At 38.6% G+C, this 25,813-nt stretch overlaps 3 long non-coding RNA genes across 3 annotated transcripts; all 3 read left to right on the top strand.

Annotated features, from left to right (window-relative positions):
* Nucleotides 1-527: 527 nt before the first annotated feature.
* On the top strand, nt 528-1,344 carry LOC125664834 (uncharacterized). Its single transcript, XR_007366079.1, has 2 exons — nt 528-765; nt 846-1,344. It is a non-coding gene; the product is annotated as an uncharacterized LOC125664834 (long non-coding RNA).
* A 9,183-nt stretch (nt 1,345-10,527) lies between these two features.
* Nucleotides 10,528-11,302, top strand: LOC125664835 (uncharacterized). Its single transcript, XR_007366080.2, has 2 exons — nt 10,528-10,713; nt 10,809-11,302. It is a non-coding gene; the product is annotated as an uncharacterized LOC125664835 (long non-coding RNA).
* A 2,085-nt stretch (nt 11,303-13,387) lies between these two features.
* Nucleotides 13,388-13,953, top strand: LOC125664836 (uncharacterized). The gene is made up of 2 exons (XR_007366081.2): nt 13,388-13,590; nt 13,690-13,953. It is a non-coding gene; the product is annotated as an uncharacterized LOC125664836 (long non-coding RNA).
* Nucleotides 13,954-25,813: the final 11,860 nt, after the last annotated feature.

Below are 25,813 nucleotides of genomic sequence, written 5' to 3'. Positions count from 1 at the left end.
TTGACATCATAGACAGCTGCTCCTTCAACGAAAATAGGAAAAGGATATATCTAGTGATCAGTCAACTAATAACTACTTTGTTAAACACCACTCTGATTCCATACTGTTGCGTATTGTCTGCACGAAAGCCGTCAAAATAAATATCCAACGAATAAATTTGGATGTGCTTTTTGGTAGTGTCGTCAATGTTATTGTTTTGTGTGGTATTGTGTCATTGCGAGTTGTCAAGGAAACCTATCACATCTTTAGAAGCATCATCGTAAAATGATGTTGGAATGTAAATACAGTGCAGTATGATTGATTGATTGATTGATTGATGTTTTCCGCCACACTCAACAATTTTCAGTTATCTAGTGACGCCCAGTTTTTATTGGTGGAAGAGAGAACCCAGATATAATGTACCTGGGAAGAGACCACCGACCTTCCGAACGTAAACTGGGAAACTTTCTCACTTACCGGCGCGAGCGGGATTCGAAACCACGCCGACAGAGGTGATAGGCTGTGTGATTTTGAGCGCGATGCTCTAACCACTCGGCCACGGAAACTATTGAAAAATCTGCGTCATCAGCACTGAGTAGCGGTTAAACCCCTTATACCAGTCTTAACTCTGAAGTTACAAGAGTCCTCATTTGAAAACTATATTCTCCATCTTTGTTATACTGACATGTTTACTATCTGTTGTCGTGTGTATGAGTGATGTGGTAACTATTAGGTCGGATGGAGAATATATCGGGGAATATATTCTGATAAGTGTGTATCGGAGAGGTATTTATGTTCTTTGTACAAATGTGACTTATAGCTTTAAAACTAGTAAGTTGATAATAATATCATGCATCTTATTTCAGATTCTCCAGGTTATGAAACAGACTGGAGTATGTTGAATAAATACTATAGGCCTATGCCTGTCGCTATAGGCAATATGATGTGTAGTGCCTGCGATTATCTTCGTTCAAAAAGACAAAGAAGAAAGTGTGGGCAGAAATTCTGCATGAGAGTCATCAGCTGAAATACTTGCTGTACTTAGGAGGAGTGAGAAAATATGTACCGAATGACAAATACCCTCCTCATTATTCCATGTGTAAACTGAAGATATTGAACATTTTGTTATATCCAAGTTGTTAATGTTGAAGTAGTGTGCACTTAATGTCCGTTTGTATCTACGTCCATGTGTAGATGCTCGCCTGATAACGGTATACAACTCGTGACACTGTTTACAGTACGTAATGCACTCATGCCTTGAAGTCTTGGCATTGTATAACTCTTATTGTAACTGTTTGTCTGTGTGAATGGAGACCTTCATTGTTTGTGTCAATATTCATATAATTAAATTTTGTTTAAACCCTTTCATGCCTTGGATACTTGATACTATTTATGAAGATAAAACGGTTCTGCGGGATTTTCCCGTATTCTTGTACATAAAAATAAAACGGTTCTGCGGGATTTTCCCGTATTCTTGTACATAAAAATAAAACGGTTCTGTGGGATTTTTCCGGATTATTGTACCTTCCAGAAAGATACCGTGGATACTGATTACTTTTCTATAGAGGAAGAACAAACAAGAGAACTATGAATGGAAAGTGGAGGATATGTACAATAATATTTTGAATTGAAAAGTTTCAAATATACCCCATTTAGTTTTAGTAGAAAGTAATCTAAAGAAAATATTAAAACCCTTGCTAAACTCTAACGCACGAATTACAGATCAACAGTCGATACGTCAACCTACTAAGGTACCCAGCTAGGCAATTCGATTTAAAAGGAGTAAACAAATATTCGTGATATCTATATTTTTTAAAAAGAAGTCAGCGACGATGTAGCATTTGTCTTTATATTTGGCTTTGAGTTTATCACTATTGGCTTTGTCTTCCGTATCACCCTCCATCCCAATACACCTGTATCTGTAAACCCAGATCTCCGTCACAACACACACCTACCTGTAAACCCAAACCTCCGTCACAAAACACCTCTACCTGTAAACCCAAACCTCCGTCACAATACACCTCTACCTGTAACCCAAACCTGCGTCATAACACACATTTACCTGTAAACTCAAACCTTCATCACAACACATCTGTATCTGTAAACTCAAACCTCCATCACAACACACCTTTACTGTAAACCCAAACTTCCGTCACAACACACCTCTACCTGTAAACCCACACCTCCGTCACAACACACGTCTACCTGTAAACTCAAACTTCCGTCACAACACACCTCTGCCTGTAAACCCAAACCTCCGTCACAACACACGTCTACCTGTAAACTCAAACCTCCGTCACAACACACCTCTGCCTGTAAACCCAAACCTCCGTCACAACACACCTCTACCTGTAACCCAAACCTCCGTCACAATAGACCTCTACCTGTAAACTCAAACTTCCGTCACAACACACCTCTACCTGTAAACCCACACCTCCGTCACAACACACGTCTACCTGTAAACTCAAACCTCCGTCACAACACACCTCTGCCTGTAAACCCAAACCTCCGTCACAACACACCTCTACCTGTAACCCAAACCTCCGTCACAATAGACCTCTACCTGTAAACTCAAACCTCCGTCACAAAACACCTCTGCCTGTAAACCCAAACCTCCATCAAAACACACCTCTACCTGTAAACCCAAACCTCCGTCACAACACACCTCTACCTGTAAACCCAAACCTCCGTCACAACACACGCCTACCTGTAAACCCAAACCTCCGTCACAAAACACCTCTACTTGTAACCCAAACCTCCGTCACAATACACCTCTACCTGTAAACTCAAACCTCCGTCACAACACACCTCTACCTGTAAACCCAAACCTCCGTCACAACACACCTCTACCTGTAAACTCAAACCTCCGTCACAACACACCTGTACCTGTAAACCCAAACCTCCATCACAACACACCTGTACCTGTAAACTCAAACCTCCGTCACAACACACCTGTACCTGTAAACTCAAACTTCCGTCACAACACACCTCTACCTGTAAACCCAAACCTCCGTCACAACACACCTCTACCTGTAAACCCAAACCTCCGCCACAACACACGTCTACCTGTAAATCAAAACATCCGTCACAACACACCTGTACCTGTAAACCAAATCCTTACTCCAGCAAACCTATAAACTCAGTATAAGTGTACCTAAATATGCTATTTCACTCCAATATATCTCTATTTGTAAATCAAACTTTCATCCCAACACGCCTGCATCCAACCCTCAATCCAAGAAACATGTACAGAACCTGGGACTACAAGCACATCTTTTCAATAGAACTCAACAGACACCGAATTTCGTTGGTTCGTGGAACCTATTGTAATGTATCAATCTACATAAACACTGGTAAACGCCTTTATAACATCTAAACTTCATTACGAAGATTGTTTATATTTTGTAGTTGGAAATATATCAATGGACCTGCTGCAGCAGGTGTAGATTACCGGTGTAGGTCGCCGAAACGGGAACACATATTTTTGAATCTGGTGGAACTCCATTGGCTTCCCATCCATTACTGACCCCAATTCAAGATTTTGACCTTCCACTACGAACCCCAATTCAAGATTTTGACCTATACATATTGTTCCCTCCACGGATCTGCGCCGTCAAATATCGCAAGTCTTTTTGAATGAAAACAAGCCAAGTCGACCATTGATTACGGTCAGAATCGAGGTCGCGACTTGTGGTGCCAAAGATCTGAACAAAAGAGTACGGACAACGTCAACTCAGCTGGGCTGCAGCACATTTCTGGAATGACCTTCCAGATGACATCAAGAAATCAACATCTCTTGAAATTTTCAAACAACGTCTTAAGTTTATAGATTCTAACATGTATAAACTGTGATTGTTTTTAATTATCAAACGCCAAAAACACACCCTTTAGCTATCGATCTTAAGCATAGCATTTTATTGGGTAATTGTACAGATACACAAGATACTATGTCATGCTGTCAATTGATTTCATTTAATTACGTTTTATCGTTGCATTCCTTTTTCTCACCGTTGTAAAGCGCCCTAGCGTCAATATTAGGGAGGACCGCAACAGCACTGTAAATGATCACAAACGCGTAACTAATGTACAGAACACAGTTTATTCGGGAACTCAAAAACACGAGATGGAAACAAGATAAAACGGAGGTCGAACCCGACCCATTCTGAACCCGATCATTCTTTTAACACGTAAATACAATATAATGGCGCAACTTCTCTTTTTTCTTCCTCTTTCACATGGAAAAAACCCCATATGACATAAAAGGTAGTCAACATACCCCAGACTAGGGTCAGACTAAGGGGATTATACTGCCCCGCATATACAAAAGTAACTTATAAAACAAAAGGGGATTGGTTGATCCATGCATAAGACACACCAAAGTTCGAAAAATCACATCTAAAACAAAAGTCACATTTCAAAGTCCTTGAAGCGGGCAGGTACTTTTAGTTTGTCTCTAGAACGTAAAGATCGCCTAGCCTGGGTGTTCGTGACAGGAGGTGGACTGGGTACGGGAACTAACGGTTCAGGGGGTCGTGGATCAAATGAAGGTTGTGGATGATAACTGTCAGTATCCATAGGCGGGGCTGATATCTGAGTAGGGATTTGGGGGTAGGGGGTAGGCGGAGAAGGTCGAGTATCACAGGTATTGGGTCATCTTAGATGGAATCATCAGAGTCGGAGAGAGTACCAGATGGGTATGGCGGTAGGCATGCAGAGGGAACATTGTAGCACGCTGCCATCTTGACTCTATAGGATGCATTTCTTAGCTGTTGACCAGCAGATTTACGGATATTGCACCAAGGGTATTCAACTGATTCCACTAAATATCGGTCCCTGGATCGAGTCTTGTCTCTATCCCTGTGCAGATACACAATATCACCAACGTATAATGAAAGTATGGTAGGAAGTTTCCCTGTGGGAGCCTTGAATTTCTCGCTATGAGGGTGATTCCTCTTTCTGTTGATGTTTTGGACAAGAATTAAATCCGGATCAGGAAAACTGAGTTGATTGTTTGTGCACTGGTTTCTTTGAGTCAGTGGTTTTCTAGCAGATAGGCCCATGTGATGCAGTCGCGAGTTTAAGTTAGCAACAGCCAATGCTAAAGTTAATGAAGTCACGGTTTTTTGTACGGGTTCCAAGCGAAGGATTTCCTGTTGGAGCTCTTGGACCGCTCGTTCAGCTACAGGATTTTTGTTTGGATTCTTGATTCTACCGATTTCAATAGATATTCTTTGATTATGAAGGAGTTCGTCATCGACTAATGCTTGGAATCCTGGGGCTGGGTCAGTCCTGACGACGGCTGGAGGACCATCCAATGGTCTCAATGGCAAACATAATGACAATAGTACATTGTGTGGAGTGTCATGGCGTTCATCTTCGATGATACAGGCAGACGTAAATGATGTGACACACTCTCTGACTAGGAAAACAAGCTGCCTTTCACGTTTCATGACATCTGCAGCAAAGGACACTCTCACAGCTTCAGGTGTGTGTGTGGTACTTTGTTACTGCAGTTCATTGGGGACTTTCTGTAATGTGGCACATTGATGGCAAGATGTGGATACCTCAGTGATCGCCTGTCCAAATCGAGTGCAAAGAAATACCTGCGAATGACAGATTTCAGTTGGATTGATGTTGGGTGCTATAACTGAATGTGTTAAGATGTAAGTAGTCCATGGATGATTCTGCGTGGTACAACTATGCATAACCGAGACTTTTCAAATCGGTCCTCCCTCTTAACAACAAGTAGACCATCTGGGGCAATTGTAACAACCTTAAGGTAACGTTTAATATCCTTGACATTTGTAAGTTTCTTTGATGGTCGGGTGCCTTGTACCAGTGGTCATGTGTCCGCCGCAAGTCGGGACATTCTGACTGTATTGACTTCCATGCTGCTTTGCTAGTGAAGGGGAGTATGGACCTACCGGCTAGTATGTCTTGTAGATTGACTTCGCGTATTACAGACTCCTCAAGTTCGGAAATAAATTTGCATATCTGACATGAAGGTTGTGAGAATTCTGGAGCATTGCAGCTAGCGAAATCAGATGGCAGAATAGCTGATCTAGCTACATGACGCACGTTTGCTTGATATCGGCTCAAAACAGATATGAATGTTGATACTCTGGGGCTAGCTGAAAACTCTCCACGACAGAGCATTTCATAGGCCAATACACATGGGCGACTGTCAGTGAGAACACATGTAGTGAGTGATGACTGGATGATGAAACATATTTAACAGTAACTATCATGGACAAGGCTTCCACTTCACATGGGAACCATTTTGTTTGGTGGTCACGGAGTTTGGCACTGAAGAGCCCGACTAAAAGTAGTTTTTGCTCCCTTTTACGTAAAGTGTCGCACCTAGTCCTGGCTTACGAACAGCCCCATCAGTAACAATCCATAGCTGGTCAAGAGGGTTAGGAAGGACTATGACACTTGGGGATGCAACTGCTTTCTAAATCTTGGAGAAGTGACCTAAGAGGTCGTCTGACCAAACATTGGGTTCATTTGAAATCCGACCTGCCGTTGCATCATCCAACGGTGATAAAAGTTGGGCACAGTTAGGTATCACACGAGCCAAGACTTTAACAGATCCTATGAATGACCTTAAACCCTTGACAGTTTCTGGAGTCTAGGGGGCCACACGGTGGGGGCTGGCATTGGATGGACCCGCATTCCCATATCCAAGGATGGAAGTGGATTTAGGTGCAGTAGTTGTCTTAGATTGAGATAACTTTAGTCCACAGTCATTGAGAGCCTGGAGAACCCTAGTCCAATTCTGTAATAAAGCTGCAGGTGAATCACCACCACAATAGAGATCATCAGCTAACTTGGTCACCACCCCTTCTTACAAGAGGTCGCCTAAAACTCGACATGTAAACTCCTCCAATGCAGTTTCTGAACCTGGCATTCCCATCGCAGCCCTTGTGTAGACGCCTACCCCACGGAATGGCGTCACAACCCCACAGTACTTCATTGACTTACGAGAAAGAGGTATCTGGAAGAATGCTTTTGTAAGGTCTGTTACGGCTATATCTTTCCAATGGGCAATTCGTCGCAGGATTGACTCTACGTCGGGAAGGAGAGAAGGTTGGGGTTTGATGTATCTACCCACATATCTACCCACGTCTGAGAAGGCTGTTCTTCTTCACAAGGAAGGAAGGGTTGAGGTATTCCACTGATATGCCAACATCTTCAGGTTTCTGGAATACTCCTTGTGCTTCGAGTTCATTAAAATGTTGCTGGAGGATGCTTAGCAGGTTCCTGGAATACTAGGGAATCCGCCCTTTTCTCTGAGGAGGTTGTACAGGACCCACATTGACACAAGCCTCAAATGGACCAACCTTGCCATTATATTCCGTTAAGTGTGGGCTGAACACATCGTCGAACTCTCGCACAACTGCAGTAAATTTGTCCTGAAAGCCTTCAGGTAGGATCCCATCTGACGTGGAAAATGGTGTCACTGTATTTGGAGACTGTGAGTACTGTTTGACGGAATGGTTACCCTCATTAGATTCCCCTTCCTCCGCTGGAATGAATACTGTGCACACTTGGCAGAAGTGATAATTTTTCTTAACAAAGATGGCATCGCTAGTGAGATTCGGGACACGATTGGACTTTGACACGCTGTGTAATAATGTAGGTTGTGGCCAATGTTGGAGTAGCCGAGGATTTTGGTTGCCAATATGTGGCTCAACTGCTAGAGTAGTGTCTTGAATCTTCCGGTAGCTGAAACTAAATGAATTCACCTGACCATATGGTAGTGGACACTGAAGCACGAAGGACATGTACACCATGCATGGCGAGTTTCTCAACAGATGATGGAGAGCCATATGTGCATGCCATGCTATCCCCAATCAATACCTGGCGCATAGATGGTCTGATGGAGATGTCATTAGATATCATGAACGGTATACCAGCAAGCACTTCTACATCCAGGTTTTCAACAACTAGTCCCTCAAAGTGAAAGGAGATTGTCCCTGGTGAGTTGAAAGTGAGTTTCACCAATCACAACAAGAGGCGAGGAACCGTCAGCTTGGTGTGCAGATTGGGAGGAAGTAGATATTATGGTATTGATCCTTTTGGCTGTAGAAGCCCGAATCATGTTACCTGTGGCTCCTGAATCAATGGTTAGCCTAATATGATGATGGTTATAGAATGTGTCTAAGTATGGAGACTGACGGACATATACTCGATTGGTATGAATATCAAGTTCTAAAGGGGCCTCATCTACCTCAGAGTCAGTGTCATCTTCGTCTAATATGTGGGCGATCTGTCAAGCTTTGATCATACACTTTCTATCTTGTTCTGGGAGGAAGGTGCACTTGCTTAGAAAGTGTCCTTTCGACCAGCCTGTTTGCATAAAGGACATGACCTTTGACGTGGTTGACGTTGGGTAAGGTTTATGGACCTGGACTGTCGGGGAGGTGTGAATACTGGTCCTGTACCTGTGGATCTCATTGCTTTCACTTCCTCACTGGTACGTATCTCATCTGATAGCGAGGCTAATGCTTGGGATATTTCAGGTTTGATAGATGCCAGGGTACGATTGCGCAGCGCTGTTCAATAGCGTTGACGAACTCGCCTAGGTAACTCACTATGCACCAGACGTAGCCATGTCAATACTATGAAATTCTCTAAGGATGGAGTAACCTCCTCATCATCGTCTACTGTTTCACCATGATGTGTGATGCTACCATTTTTCTTGAGAAGATTGTCCTACATGAATGCTTGAAGTCTTTGGAAAAGGTCCTCTGGTCTCTCATTGGGCTTAAGTGAAATGTCATAAAAGTCAATAAAATGAGATCCTGTAGACTGAAAGCCGTAATGCAAACGAATTGTTTGCCATATATGCTCTATTGACGTAGAATTCTTCACTATGGTGTTACGTGATATGATAGGGCAGAAATTCGCAATTTGTCCTAGCATGAGGTTTAACATATTGTTTTTCTGGGCCTTGATGCGTCGTTGGGCTTCGGGTACTTCTTCTCCGTCATCCGTGAAGCTCCGGTATGGATTAGTCTTTGACATTTTGGCCCACTGAAAATCACTTACAAGGAAGGGGGCAAAGTTGGGGTCAAGTGATAATGTATACAACAGGTTCTGTTCCAGCTCTCGAAAGAATTCACAGATTCGTTGGTACTTAATGCCCATTGTTTGGGCGCTCTGTAACTGTTCACCATAGTTGTACTTACACGCCGGATCCAATAGTGTGGGTAGACAGGCTGTCAAAGTGTAGAGTATAAACACTTCGGTCCATAATGTCGGAGGTACGGCGGGGTCGTGGAACAGCACTATAAATGATCACAAACACGTAACTAATGTACAGAACACAGTTTATTCGGGAACTCAAAAACACGAGATGGAAACAGGATAAAACGGAGGTCGAACCCGATCCATTCTGAACGCGATCATTCTTATAACACGTAAATACAATACAATGGCGTAGAGTAATTTGTTTTATATAAGGCGCTATATAAATGTTTATCAGTATAAAGAAATCCTTCATCACCATTTTGTAAAGCGCCTTAGAGTAATTTGTTTTATAGAAGGCGCTATATTATAGGGTTATTGAACTATTGGCACGAGTTAGCTGTGAAAATGCACGAGCTTGCGAGTGCATTTTGACAGCCAGCGAGTACCAATATTCACCAATATAAGTTCAATAACCCTCATATTATATAGCTAAAGTATCTAGTTGTTAAATTATATCCCCTTTCACTCAAAATACTCCAAAATAGACGATAATTCATCAATATTGGCCGTGTGCAATATCAGCATGCATTTCTTAACTGTTCAATATTAAACCCGTCATTGATGCATGAAGCAAACTGATTTTGTGAATGGGGACATCATAATTTATGTACAGTAAAACAGTTTGTTTAAGTAAATATCAAATACCGGCTCTGTCAGATTCGGAGGACCTTCGTCTGCCATTTTGGCTTGTTTACGTCGTTACGGTAAGGTCAATAATGAACGCTCCTACACGAAATGTTTCGGGCGCACACAATTTACGCAATGCAAAGTTAGCGTTCAATAAATTCTCAGGATATTAAACGCTAACATTCTCTAGATTTTACACAGATTTTATAATAGACTATCTATTTCGGATTTCATACATTTTAGTTTAGCATCACTGAAGAGACATTATTCATCGAAATGCGAATCTGGTGCATCAAAATTGGTACCGTATAAGTTTTACATTTGCTATGTAATAACATTTTTTACTACTATATATAAAACTTCTTCATTACAATTTTGTAAAGCGCCTTAGAGTAATTTGTTTTATATAAGGCGCTATATAAATTTTATCATTTTTATTATATAAAAATTCTTCATCACCATTTTGTAAAGCGCCTTAGAGTAATTTGTTTTATATAAGGCGCTATATAAATTTTATCATTGTTATTAAATTCTTCATCACCACTTTAAGCACTATATGTCTGACCTTTTACATTGTTTATTGTAAAATTCTAAAAATGTTCATCGTAAAATGTTGGAATGTAAATACAGTACAGTAACTATTGAAAACTCTGCGTCATCAGCACTGAGTAGCAATTTTGTACCACTTAACGCTGAAGTTACAATAGTCCTCATATGGAAACTAATCTCAAACAATGGTGCTCGTCTCCATCTTTGTTACACTGACATGCTTACTATCTGTTGTGGTCTGTAGGAGTGATGTGGTAACAATTTGGTCGGATGGAGAATATATCAGGGAGTATATTCTGATAGGTGTGTATCGGATAGGTATTTATGTTCTTTGTACACATGTGACTTACAGCTTTAAAACTAATGAGTTCATTATAATATCATGCATCTTATTTCAGATTCTCCAGATTATGAAGCAGTTCCGAGTATCTCGCCTGAATACGATATGTCTGTCGCTATAGGCAATATGATGTGTAGTGCCTGCGATTATCTTCGGTTAAAAAGACAAAGAAGAAAGTGTGGGAAGAAATTCTGCATGAGAGTCATCAGCTGAAATACTTGTTGTACTTAGGAGGAGTGAGAAAATATGTACGGAATGGCAAATACCCTCCTCATTATTCCATGTGTAAACTGAAGATATTAAACATTTTGTTATATCCATGTTGTTAATGTTGAAGTAGTGTGTACTTAATGTCCGTTTGTATCTACGTCCATGTGTAGATGCTCGCCTGATAACGGTATACAACTCGTGACACTGTTTACGGTATGTACTTCATTAATTCCTTGAATTGTTGGCATTGTACAACTCTTATTGTGACTGTTTGTCTGTGTGAATGGAGACATTCATTGTTTATGTCAATTTTCATATTATAATTAAATTTTGTTTAAACCCTTTCCTGTTTTGTATGCTTCATGCGATGTGTAGAATATACCGGATATAACGGTTCTGTGGGTCCCCCCCCCCCACCCGAATTAATGCACCTTCCTGAAATCCCATGAATACTCATCACAGTCATGTGTTCCGTTGTGACATTAGCCTGACCTGGAATTATTTTACGATATCAACCATAATGGGTATTGTGGTGGGTTGGCTGTATATTGTATAACGTACTTTGGAGAATGGTTCACTCATGAAAGGTGAATGTAATGAACAGTGATCAATTTCATAAGTCCTATAAGCAATACAAAATTAAATAAGGTTTGACAAACACGGACCGCTGGATATACCAGAGATGGGGTCAAGTGCCTTAGAAGGAGTAAGCATCCCCTGTCGACCGGTAACACCCGCCGTGAGCCCTATATCTTGATCAGGTAAACGAATTTATCCGTAGTCAAAATCAATGTGCCAGGAACGGCCTAACAATCGGTTTGAAACACGTCAGACAGCATTTGACCCAATGGTAGGTTGTATTGGCAAACTAGATCGCCATAACGGCCATAGAATTTGCGAAATGCTGACTTTAAACGAGATTGTTGAAACTCCTGCACTATCAACTTGTTTGTCAGTAGACTGCCTTGGTTTAAAAACTGATCATACGCAGAACAAACTCTTGTGTATCGAATCAGTTGATATATATAAACATCATATGCAGGTGATAATGGAATATTGCTACATAAACATGGGAAGTTGACGATGGAGAAGCTGAAATCATCCCGTTTATCATATGGAAACATGTGCTGAGACTGTAATCCTAAGGGTTGTGTTTAGTATGGTAAACTATAATTTTGTCAGACGACAATATCCACGCGATATCGTCATGCTATCGTCGATATCAACATCGTACTTGGTAATTGGAAACAAGTGTTTATATGGTAAACAATGACTTTGTCAGATGGCGATATCGACACGGTATGGTCATGCTATCGTCAATATGGTCATTGAAAACAGTCTTGTGTATAATAGATTATAATTTTGTACGATGACGATATCGACAGGATATTGTCATGCTCTTGTCGTTATCGACAACGCATTTTGTCTTGGACTTATATGAAACTCGTTGACTATAGGACTGGAGTAGAACTTCCTGATCATGTGACTAGAGTTTAACTGAGTATGAGACTAGGGTAGAACTCACTTGCCATGTGACTGGAGTTTAACTGAGTATGAGACTAGGGTAGAACTCACTTGCCATGTGACTGGAGTTTAACTGAGTATGAGACTAGGGTAGAACTCACTTGCCATGTGACTGGAGTTTAACTGAGTATGAGACTAGGGTAGAACTCATTTGCCATGTGACTGGAGTTTAACTGAGTATGAGACTAGGGTAGAACTCACTTGCCATGTGACTGGAGTTTAACTGAGTATGAGACTAGGGTAGTACTCACTTGCCATGTGACTGGAGTTTAACTGAGTATGAGGCTAGGGTAGAACTCACTTGCCATGTGACTGGAGTTTAACTGAGTATGAGACTAGGGTAGAACTCACTTGCCATGTTATTGGAAAAGAACTTGCTAACCACGGGGATGAAGGAAAACTATATGTATCAAGAGTTTTGCACTTGCTGCATATAGACAGCCTGCCATATCAGATTAGCTTACAATATCACAATATTCGCTACTCAATTATGGACATCAATTTTCAATAAGCTACTTACATTTGTACATTATCTAGTCATTGCCTTGGAGAAAAGCAATTTTCAAAATTTACTCCCGAAACGACTTCGCAGTGATCTGCCATGTATTACATATGTATGCAGAGCAAAGCCATTGCCTCTATAATATACACTTTAAATTCTATTATATGAAGCATGTATAGCTGATGTTATTTTATGCATTTTGACAAGGATAACAAAAGTGTTCTCTAAATATAATAGATTTAAAATTTGAATATCTTTACCGTTTATTTTGCAACTCAAATTATGCAAAATTATATCACCTAATGATGAAAACAAAATGGGTTTTGAAATTTGTAACTGTCTATCTATCTTTCTCTGAGTTTGGAGTGTTCTGTTCATTATACTCCGGAAATGGCTCTTTCGGTTATGGCCTTGACTTTGCTTGTGCGAGCAACTTTGCCAAACGAAATCTCTCTTAAGAAGTGGTTCTTGGTGCACATAGTACCGTGAAGAAGAATGTCTTCCTTTTTTCTGTTAACCTTTTTGCTAATTGTGTGCTATCTCCATTTTGGAAACACTGGTCAGGTGGTCACAGTTTGGGTTAACGATAAGCCCATACGTTTGGGTAAGTATTTCATGTTTCATTTTGAACTTTCCATATCAATATCATCACCATGCCTTTTTGTCGATCATAACTTTGGATATGATTTGTTTGAAAATACAGATCTAAGTGAAAGGAGGGCTGGCATGGTGGATACTTATCAAACAAGCGATGGCTCGAAGACAGTCTATCTGGCAGACATGATCTGCGGATCGTGTGATCGTCTTGTCGGACCTGTTCGTCGACAAAACTGTAGGAAGAAGTTATGTGACAGTGAAGAATCTGAAAATGTCCAAAAGAAGATACAAATTTTATGAGAGGAAAAAATGAAGGTTTTTTTTTCAGCGATGTTCACAACTGGAAAGCAAAATAAATGATTGATATCTCTGTAGTTGCTGCCACTTGGATTATTGGAGTTTTCTTATAGGAATGGGTATAAAATTTACCACTGGTATGAAAGGCAAAGATAACGAACAGTGATCGATCTCATAACTCTTATATTCAATACAAAATAGAGAGTTAGGGAAACACGAATTGCTGGATATACCAGAGGTGGGATCAGGTGCCTAGGAGGAGTAAGCAATACAAGATATATTATAGAATTAATGAATCTGCATCCACCAATGATATGATGACGCACCATGCCATGCAAGTTAACAAAACTGTGCTTACTCAGCCGACGCACATCAGTAAATAAAGAATCAATAGCCATTGCATTTTGATATAGTATTTATTCACTGATGCATTTATTGAAAATAAACGCAAACTTCACCAACTAAACTAAATCATATCAATTTTTTTTTTTTTAAAGCAGTGGTTACTACGTCCATAAATTTACAACGGAGATTCACGTCACGATGTTTTTTTTTTTAATTTCTTTTAAAATACCTGATGAATGATTGCATATCTTAAATATATTGTGACATGCTGGTATGTTTATATCTGTAATCACGCAGTGCGTGTACTTTTTTTTTCTTTTTTTTTTTTTTACGTCAATCTACCTACATTTTAAAAAATGACAGTATGACTTTCGTACATTTTATTGGTACACGTAGGTTGATTGAGTGATTGAGTATCGTTTTACGTCCCTCTCGAGAATATTTCACTCATATGGAGACGTCATCACTGCCGGTGAAGGGCTTCAAAATTTAGGCCTATGCTTGGAGCTTATGGCCATTGAGCAGGGAGGGATCTTTATCGTACCACTCCTGCAGCGACACAGGACCTCGGTTTTTGCGGTCTCTTCCGAAGGACCACCCTATTTAGTCGCCTCTTACGACAAGCAAGGGGTACTGAGGACCTATTCTAACCCGGATCCCCACGGGAGGTACACGTAGGTGATACATTTATTATGATATAGAAAAATGTACAAATATATCGGTGGTCTGTTTAGAAGAAGAAAAAAACACACATCCTATATATATATATATATATATATATATATATATATATATATATATATATATCAGGGATGTCAAAATTCTTATTCGATTATTTGATAGCTTAAGTCGAAGAATATTCGATTATTCAAACCTTTTTATATATGGAGCGCCAAATTAACATAAACTCAAATAATTGAAGATCTCTTCAATTATTTGAAGATATCATCAATTCAATTATTGCTCTCTTTAATTGAATTAATGCGCGCATTAAATACATTTTTGCTCTCATCAAATGAATTAATGTGCGTTTCAGTTCAATTACTGCTCTCACCAACTGAATTAATGCGCGCATCAATTGAATCAATGAGAGCAATAATTCATTTAATGCGCGCATTAATTCAATTATTGCTCTCTTCAATTTAATTGATGAGAGTATCAATTGAATTAATGAGAGCAATAACAGATTTGATGCGCGCATTAATTCAATTATTGCTCTCTTCAATTCAATTGATGAAAGCATCAATTTCGTAGAAATATTGCTCACAATAATTAATTTAGAGCTCGGTATAAATGATTTGATGATCTCTTTAATTCAATTGAAGATAACTTTAATTATTTACAATGCTTTTGTATAAGGAATTAATGCGCGCATCAATTCTTTTGAAGAGAGCAACAATTCAATTAAAGAGATCATTAATTCAATTGTGGATAGGTTGAATTGAAGATATCTTTAATTATATAGTTCCTCTCTCTAAAAGAATTATTGCTCTCTTCAAATGAATTAAAGATAGCATTAATTCAATCAAAGAGAGCAATAATTGAATTAATGCGCGCATTAAATCAATTATTGCTCTCATCAAATGATTTAATGCGCGCATTATATCAATTATTGCTCTCTTCAGTTGAATTGTAGCGTGCATCAATTCAATTGTTGATATCATTAATTCATTTGAAAAGATCATTAATTCAATTAAAGCGCGCATCAAGTCAGCTGAAGAATTAATGCTATCATCAATTAATTTAATGCGCGCAATAATTCAGAATTGAAGATATCTTTAATTATTTGAAGAGATCTTTATTTAAAATTGTTGCGCGCATCAAATGAATTGATATCTTCAAATAATTGAAGATATCTTCAATTCTGTTAATTTGGCGCTCCATATTTATACGCCCATCTTTAGAATGGGTCGTATTTTGTACATCGTTGTCTGTACGTACGTCCGTTCCGGTTTTCTGCTTCTAATTTCATTTCTCTGTCACATATCAAGCCAAAACGTGCTATGCAACTTCTTTGTGGATCACTTTAGCTCATGTTGCAATTTTGTTCCATTTCGACCTTTCCTGTAGGAGACAACCATTGTCATATGGAGGGTACATAATTTGTCCGGCAAACTCCTCCCACTAATTTTCAAATGAGGACCGTCTTGTTTTATAGAATGTTTGTATGGGTATTGAAGATGTGCATGTGGCAAGGATTTTGATTTTCTTCATTTTATTTAGTTTTTTTTTTATTTATTTTTTTTTTTTTTTTAGAATTTTCAGGTTGGTGAACTTATAATTAGTCCGTGTTAAAGAAATACTATATTGAATAAAGGACATGGTTTGTACTTTTAACTCCTCTCATAGTTTAGAAGCTAGGGTCTTTGTAAATAACGTAAAGATGTGCATGGTGCAAGGATTTTGATTCTCAACAATTTTTAATTTTCTTTGATGCTTTAAATATTTACAGGTTATTGAACTAAGTCAAATTTGGGGATATATTTTACACACATAACTCTTGGTTTGTCTGTCTACCTCCTGTCAGTTTTAAGCTAAGACCCTTTATTCATACAATGCAAAGAAAGCATGTCACAACCTGACAGCTGATACTACCTGAATCAAAGTTCTACAAATTATGGCTATCTAAGCATTTTCACTGGAGTATTATGTACCGTTTGTCGGTACTCTTGTTAACCTTTGTACAATGTATATACATATATTGTTTAGTATAACTTAGTCATGTAAATGTATTTAATTGCCTTTAACAGCAATTAGATTCGCATGATACACGCCACTTCAAGGCATATTTAATATACATTTTACGTTATAAATGTTTTTCACCATGTTTGTCATGTAAAGACGTTGTATGGGGGGAGGGGGACCCGGATAAACTCCTTCAGTGTATATAACGGCATGAGCTGGATCACCCAGACCCCAATGTAAACAATCATTTTGACAATTAATTAAAACAGCATACATGACACACTAAGTTTTTTTTTTCAAATTAAATGCAAAATTATGGCATTTTGGTAACGAAACTAATAGTTGAATATTCATTGATTGATTCAATTGTATCTTGTTTAATGTCTCACTGGAAAATATTTCACTCATATGGAGATGTCACCAAGATCTGTGTAGGGCTTCAATTTAGGTCTATGATCGGCACTTGCGACCATTGAGCAGTGGGGGTTCTTTAGCATGCCACACTTACTGTAACACGGGACATCTGTTTTTAAGGTAATCTCCGATGACCCGTCACATTCACACCTGATGCCGAGCGATGTAACTGTCACTACACTGTTCCTGTTTTAACGACCTTGGTCTGTTGTGGCCGGGATTCGAACCCCGATCTTCCACATGCGGGAAAAACGCTCTACTTCTAGACCACCGCAGCGGTAGGCGACAGTCCAACGCTCTGCCGATCTAGCTAAAAGGTTAATCTACTAACCAGAGCTAGTAGGAGGGTCACGTAGCTAACACTGCCATAATTAGATATGATAATTATAATATTTTATAACTGTATATATATATATATATATATAATCCCGCTGAGATCCGGATTGGAATAGGTCCTCAGTACCCCTTGGTTGTCGTAAGAGGTGACTAAATGGGGCGGTTCGGATGAGACTGCAAAACCCGAGGTCCAGTGTCACAGCAGGTGTGGCACGATAGTAAGTCAGTAAGCCCCGAGCATTGACCTAACTTTTGCAGTTCCTCAACTGCAATGGTGACGTCTCCATAAGAGTGAAATATTCTCAGAAGGACGTTATACAATATACAATCAATCTGTATTGGACTGTCGTGATAGAGGTCCCAGATTCGATTCTAAGCAAGGGCATATAAGCCAGTCTCTGTTACATATTATTACACGAAATTATAAACTTTTAAGCAAATAAACTTGCAGACTTTATTTCCGGAAACCTCGTGTTAATAAAATGAAACGTTCAAGTTAACAGGAATGAAGTAGTGTGCATTGCATCCTTTCGGATCCGCAGCAGCATCGGATTTTATGGTGCAAACAGATGCACTCGTTCTCGTACCATACACGGCCATTTTTGTCTTCACAGATGTCAGACCTCTTGGAGATGGAGTGGGTCAGCTTTGAGTAGTAGGCTTGTCCCATGACTGCCAATAAGAAGAGCAGCAGTAATGCAGATCGAACACACGTAAAATGATGCATGCTGAAGGCTAGTCTGAGAAGAAATCAAAGTTGTAAACACGTATAAGTATGGTATAGTCTATTAAAAAGATCAAATTGGTCATCTCGGTATTGTATTGGAGTATATCGTCGAGGAGCGGAACTACACTGAAAACTGCCTAACCCGACACCTGTGCAATCCGTTTCACTACGCATCCCGACCCTTATTTACATTCTCAATTTCTTATTTTCATAGCTTTTACATTGTTCATTCCGACAAAATTGTATCCCAGTGCATGTCGGATTAGACAGGTTTCACTGTACTATACAAGCACTGCATCTCTGACGTTCTTTCAATAAGCACCCGGTATTAGTATTGTAAGTTATGCGTCTTTGGAATGTGTCCCAAAAGCTAAAAAAAAAAATTATAGACTGTATTATGGGGCAATAAAAAAAATCGTCTTTTCTGTACGAGCGTCTAGACTGGACTGAACTAATGAATGTGTAGACGCTGTTTGATATCAGATTTAGCTAGACTGAACTGAACTAATTGAATGTGTAGACGCTGTTTGATATCAGATTTAGCTAGACTGAACTGAACTAATTGAATGTGTAGACGCTGTTTGATATCAGATTTAGCTAGACTGAACTGAACTAATTGAATGTGTAGACGCTATTTGTGATCAGAGTTAGCTAGACTGAACTGAACTAATTGAATGTGTAGACGCTGTTTGATATCAGATTTAGCTAGACTGAACTGAACTAATTGAATGTGTAGACGCTGTTTGATATCAGAGTTAGCTAGACTGAACTAATTGAATGTGTAGACGCTGTTTGATATCAGATTTAGCTAGACTGAACTGAACTAATTGAATGTGTAGACGCTGTTTGTGATCAGAGTTAGCTAGACTGAACTGTACTAATTGAATGTGTAGACGCTGTTTGATATCAGATTTAGCTAGACTGAACTGAACTAATTGAATTTGTAGACGCTGTGTTTGTTAGACTGAACTGAACTAATTGAATGTGTAGACGCTGTGTTTGTTAGACTGAACTGAACTAATTGAATGTGTAGACGCTGTGTTTGTCTGCGCGATTTTATGAAAGTGCTTCAACATATCCAATTCAAACTTTGTGAACTGATGGGGGGTCATGAGGAGGTGTACAATCAATTTTCAAATGACCCCAAATTTCGAAATGGCTTCTAAAATATAATTGTCAGATTTCAATTAAATTCTATTTCTAAAGTAATTTGATGAACCTGAGTCCATTTCCAGCATCAAAATGTTTGTGCCGCCATTTTTAGAATGTGTTAAAATATCTAAGACATTTGTGTTCTGGGGTCAATTCAGGGTTCATAGTACATTTCTAGCATCAGTTCTAATATTTCTTCCCATTGAATATAGCCGGTATTTCAAAATGGCTCCAAAAATCAACTTTGTCGAATTTTAACAAACATGATTCTAAGGTTACAGTGTAAATAACGATCCTAAGTCCATTTCTGGCATTAAAAAATGACCTGGGTCCATTTCCAACACGAGGAGCTGTTCGGAGACATTTGTGTCGGCAATCTAATTAAATTCAGACTTCCTAGATCGGCGCCATTTCAGTGGTACTTGTATGAATGCAACAATGTTTTATTTTCAAAGTTAAAGGTAGAGCGAGTAAGTTTTTGTGCCCCTTTTTGTGTATACTATTTATCTTCAAGTAGAAATACAAGTCCAAGTCATCTTGAGTGCAACTTGACATGTACCACTGAAGGTTGTTGGGTTATTTTCATTAGCAATCAAAAGCATGCAGAAGAAACAAATAGGTCTTCGTGTTATGATCTACTTTAAATATAATTGACTTTTGACTTATAATAAAGTGGAAAGCACTTGAAATGACACCTAGCTCGCAATGAAATCACACAGCTGTCACATGCGTATACGCTTAACAAGTACATATTGCGAATAATGCATTTCTAATTAAAATGTATGCGAGCGGATCTAACATCTAATTTTAATTAGATTACACTACTCCATGAACAAGTTAAAAACTCAAACCTTTGAATTTTTGTAATGCTTAAAGTAAAATTTCCATCTGTCCTTTATTTCGAATTGGGTATTTCGGTGTGCACTACAATTAAATCTATTTGTCAATGTGTACTGAAGTATTTATAGAGGGCCAACGGGGTCAATATTCTATCCCTGTACATGTAGCTTGTGTATTTGTAACTACACACTGCACAATTCGCTCAATGTAAATGTAGAAATATATAGTTGTACATGTAGTACTTAATGCAATGTCAATCCAGCAGGTTGGAATGGCCGTGTAAATGATGTTGCGCAATGCATTCTCCGTTCAATGTTTAGAAAGAAATGCGTATTTGTCACCCATAGGGAAGAATAATACCAAAGAGACCTGAACGATAAACACAGCCACAAAGGCTGGTGATGCTGAGGTTTCAATGAAAGCAATGCAATATAGGGACAATGGTGTCAGAGAAAATGCAAACTAAAGTTACAGTAAGGTCGGTGACCTATCATCGTCGTAGGTCACGCCTATTGTCTCCGTTAACGCTGTCGCCGTATGATAAAAACAAATCCTCGACTTCATGAATATTTATGTTCAGTAGTCAACCTAATCTCGCTTGAGATTCGGCTCGGCTGAATATTTGGACGGACACCTTCACCGAATCTCGGAGCAGTCCTTCATCATTCATGTCTGGAAATTTACTTTCAGCTTCGGCCAGTTCTAGCAATTAATGTGCACTTAGGTGACACTGCTGTTCGTTTCATATAAGTGATTTGACTGTCAAACTAACTCTCTATCACTATTAATTCTGGATTGCTTACCGTCTAGGTATAAAAATACCAAAATAAAAATAGGCACTAAATTTTCCGTTCAAATGAAGACTTCCATGGCACAATATTTCATCTCCTGGAATTGAAGAGTTCCTATAGTCTGCTTTATCTAGTTACTGATGCATTGTATCTCTATATACCTACTTGCATTTCGATAATTTAAAAAAACAAAACTATAGGAACTCTTCAATTTTGGGAGATGAAATATTGCGCCATAGAAGTCTTCATTTGAACGGAAAAATTAGTGATGGTTTATTTTATGGAATTTACAAACTTAGACGGTAAGTAATACTGCATTAATAGTGATACGTTTAATAGTCAACTAACTGATTTGAAGTGAACAGCAGTGTTACCTAAGTGCACATTAATTGCTAGAACCGGTCGAAGCTGAAAGTAAATTTCCAGACATGAATTATGAAGGACTTCTCCGAGATTCGGTGAAGGCGTCGGTCCAAATATTCAGCCGAGCCAATCTCAATCTCAACCGAGATTATAGTCAACCAATCGATGAGCTCCCATGATTTTTTTTTTGGTGGAAAGAAAATCATTCGGAGGTCATTGTATGCTCGTAGAGGAATAATCCGAGGGTTATCAATGGACGCTTTTTTGTTGACTTCACTGATGTAATAAATATACCATTTTATATGCGTAACCACGCCGCTCTCTTTAGATAATTGTCCTATCAACTCTAGTCGTTCAGTTTCAACACATCTACTTTACTCCGAATTTCCTCATCAAGTTTGAAAATACATGTATGATTAAGTTTATTAACACAGAATTTAGCGTAATCATTGCAGTTAATGCGGCTTTCATTTAATAAAAACTTATAAACTTCACTTGCTTCGGTAAACAGGGATCTGTAGCATTTTTTGTCCGTTACTACTTGTAAACAAATACTACACGTTTTAGTTGTAGGCGCAGCCATTAAAATATCGGAAATATGTTATTGAGACTGTGATTGGTCAAAAAAATATTGTCATTTCATAAATATTCATGAAAATCGAGGCTTTCGCTGAGCATTCAGCCACGGTTTGGGGTAGGGTAGATACCATTGTGGCTAGCGATGATGGTGACCTGTATTTCTGGCAGTCCGCGTGGTCAATTGAAAAAGCCGGCACATATAGAACGATGATGATTTCAGAAAATATGCTGAAGATGAAAGGTGAAGATGATATAAAGACAAATTAATTTACAGTAGCAAGCAATTGTACAATTCTCTAAAAGCATGCCATAATGAATTTTGTAATCATTTTTCATTGAATTTTTCACTCGTTCTATAAAAACGTCACTAGCTAATTTGTACAGGGCACTCAAGACCTTACCATTGGGGATTCTTTATCATGCCATTTTTAAAGTAATATCCTAAAGATTCTTGACTCTCGCTTCAAATTGAAGAGAAAATATCAAGACTACAATACTTCGGAAATCACCATTAGAAGCTATCATGGCAAACCTTTGAAGCAGGTTGTAAAGAGAATATGTCCTTTCCCATCGGAATGTTCAGCAACATTCTAAAGTTACTGGAAAAAATCTTTAAAAGGTACTTACAAAACTAATACACATTAGATCTGAGTATATGACAACGCAGTGGCAAATTTAGAAAAGTTTCAAAAGAGGGTGGGGTGCCACCTAAGTTTGCATCTTGTCCGCTCAAAATTGGGAATTCATTTTAATTGAACCAATAAGACCCCCAAAATGGCAAAATATGACAATTTTAAAGAAAAATTTTAACGAAAGTGGGTATATGTAGCCCCCGTTGCCCCTCCCCGGTAGACTGTAGATCCGCCACTACGACGTAATGAACAAAGTCTGCAGACGGCAATGTATTGGTGCACATGGCTTAACAATACACCTCTGGATACTTAGTGCACATATGTGGGTAAGCTGTCAGTATTCAACCCTTGGTGGCAACCTGACGGTCCTGTTTAGTGTTTACTCATTTGTTTACTTACGCCTTTACGCGTGATGATATTTACGCGAGTTCACGTGATCATATTTTGACATAAAACGCCATACACAGCCATTAATTAACCCAAGTTCATTAGAATACTGCAGTAAAACATGACTAACAAAATGAAATGAAAATATGAAGACATCAACATGTTTTGTCAAATTTGTAGGCAAGATGGCTATGCCAACACACCAGTACAAACAGATATTTGCAAATGTGCTCATTTTCAACCAATTACAAGTACCTGCTTTAACCGGAGCATTGGTGATGGAGAAAGTCAAAAGAAAAGCCTTATGAAACATACTCACATCTGAATCTAGTTTCAAGTATTCCAGTTAACCCAAAAGTAATTATTGATGACTGACTTCAAAGTCTTTGTCGTTTTATATGAGATTTCTGTAAACGGTGGTTAAGCGGTTTAATTGCAGATGGTGATGGAGACTTTCAATCCCCGCATCTCACCAGGCGGTATTAGTAATCCCGTCAAGACATCTTATGCTCCTGCGGATATTTTCCTCAAAATGGCAAGTTTGGGGATTTAATAAAGAACTGAAGCTGGCAGGTTCCGGCAGAAAAATAGAAAATATGGACACTAATTCTGTCATTGATAAAACCAAACATTTTCATGCTGTCATCCTCTGATTTCTGAAGGCATCGCACAATTTCGTATTTATGTGTGGACTCAAGTCTTTATTCACAACATTTTGGATATATACCTTTTAATTATATACATGTATATATAGATAGATACATGTAGATAGATCGATCGATAGATAGATATATAGAGAAAATGTAATGTACGAGGGCCTTTCTGTTTTTTGAAAATCGCCGTTCAAAGCCATTTCGCCGATGACATATGTATACGAAGTTTTGACTTATAAAAGTGATCATTTCTATTTCGCGCACATTATATAAATATTGCATGTAATTGAAGGTACATGTAACATTGAAAATGGTTCACCCCGAGAAAACCATTGTCAACCGAGGCGTGAAAATTTTTCGATGCTACATGTACCCTCAACTACTGCAAAATTTGTTTTATTATACTGAATGCAGCGAACCGTACGTGCATAAATTTGACGCATGTGATAATTTTTATGATATCATCCGTTGTCAAGTAATGTTACTCGTTGCTAGGAACTATCACCCTGTGGCGCGTGCTTTCTATTCTCGGAGGGAAATACTATGTTTTTTTTCAAATGCTTCTCGACCAATTAGATTCGAGCATATTACATGAAAGTATGATAATACTGATTTGTGCATGATTAGAATAATAATTAATGTAATATTCAGTAATGAAAATTTGCCGTTTCACTGCATTACATTCCTCGTTATAAGAACTGTGACGCGCAAGTGCATTTCAATTTGACATATAATTAAATATATATTCATAAAGATAGGTCGGTTTCATCTACTAGTTACCAGCTACTTGTAAATAGCTAATTTAAAAAAGAACAACGTTAGCTATAGTCCGAAATAACCGACGTTTTTCTGGCTTTCTTAATGATTTTGATATTTACCGTGCCAGGAAAACGTCAGAACCGGCGCCATTGCGTGAAATTGGAAGTTTCGCCGCCTCCATCTGCGGCATTCTCGGGCCGATTTTAAATACTTACGAACCGAATTCAATGTTAAACTCTCAAGTAATGAATAAAACGATGCTTCTTGCACTTATCAATATCGATTAAAAGAAAATATCGCTCCAAAATTCGATAACAGAAACACATAATTTTAATCAACCGAATTTTCGCTGTCATTTGAGCGAACGAGTCACGTGACTCAAAACAAATCTCGACAGTTTGTTAAAATGTTTTCAAGAGACTGTTTATTTGATGAAAGAACTCTTTTGATCGATATTAGTAAGTACAAGAAGCATCGTTTTATTCATTACTTGTTAGTTTAACATTGAATTCGGCTCGCAAGTATTTAAAATGGGCCCGGGAATGCCGCCTCCAGCCAGCTGGAGGCGGTGAAATTTCCAGTTTACGCAATGGCGCCGGTTCTGACGTTTTCCTGGCACGGTAAATATCAAAATCAGAAAAACGTCAGATATTTCGGACTACGAACTAACTACTACTACAAGGGAGAAAAGCAGGCTATTATTAGTAGCAGGCAACACCAATGGAGAAAGGCTTTTTAAAAAGCTAAATGGCTAATAGTAACCAGCTGCAAGAAACAGGTCATTGGGTTTACCTATAATTATCTGCCAGGTTTATATAGAAGGAGACAATTTCATATCAGAACATAATTATGAATTTCCAGATATCATGCTTGGTTTGGTCAGCTACTTAAACATCGTAATGGAAAATACCAATGCCCTTCAGGTTAACTGTAAAATCTAAGTGTTTACTACATAAAAATATCTATTTCAAGATAAATGGATAAAGAGGAATACATTTCATAACTGAATATGATGTGCAGTTTGCGCTATCATTATGGTACTGTCTGCTACATTTACGTTTTGCTGTAGAATATCCTTAACTTTCAAGTTAGTTTGGATACCTTAAAGAGTTAAATATATACAATATGAAAATAATTAATTTAGGGTTACAATCATAAAGCGGACCGATATTTGAATATGCCATCAATTTTCATATAACATGTCTATGGACAATACTCTCAGCTTTCATGTTTCGAATTCCTTTCAAAAGCTTAAGTAGCTGGGCGTTCG

The sequence above is a fragment of the Ostrea edulis genome, chromosome 1, assembly GCF_947568905.1.
Source record: "Ostrea edulis chromosome 1, xbOstEdul1.1, whole genome shotgun sequence".
Classification (NCBI taxonomy): Eukaryota; Metazoa; Mollusca; class Bivalvia; order Ostreida; family Ostreidae; genus Ostrea; species Ostrea edulis.
This window is presented reverse-complemented; position numbering and strand designations above follow the sequence as displayed.